Source organism: Rhincodon typus, chromosome 8 (genome assembly GCF_021869965.1).
Source record: "Rhincodon typus isolate 14 chromosome 8, sRhiTyp1.1, whole genome shotgun sequence".
NCBI classification, from domain to species: domain Eukaryota; kingdom Metazoa; phylum Chordata; class Chondrichthyes; order Orectolobiformes; family Rhincodontidae; genus Rhincodon; species Rhincodon typus.
In genome coordinates this window covers 93,634,949-93,635,309 of record NC_063339.1, presented here as the reverse complement: position 1 = coordinate 93,635,309, position 361 = coordinate 93,634,949, and positions in this window count along the sequence as shown.

Genomic DNA, 361 nt, shown 5'->3' with positions numbered 1-361 from the left:
AACAATGAGGCGGAACGGAGGAGGTGATAGACCGGGCGGTTAGACGGAGAGGCTTTCGAAACACTTCGTGGATGCGGCAGACCCCGCATAAAGAAGCTATTTGCGCCCGTTTCACAAAACGGGACAAATCGAGGCTCCCTCTCAACGGCAGGCCGCGGGTAACACCCGCCATCTTTGTAAGAGGCAAAGGGCAGCAGGGCGCATGTGCGGTCATCCTGGGCCGGGAGAAAGAATGTTGTGAATGTCTCTGCTGGACTGAAAGGGATGGAGTTTATAAACTGCTTTTGCAGGGAGTGAGGAGGGGAGGATTTACACACAGCATACTCCAAATAACAGAAATATTTGTCTTTTCTGAAGTTCT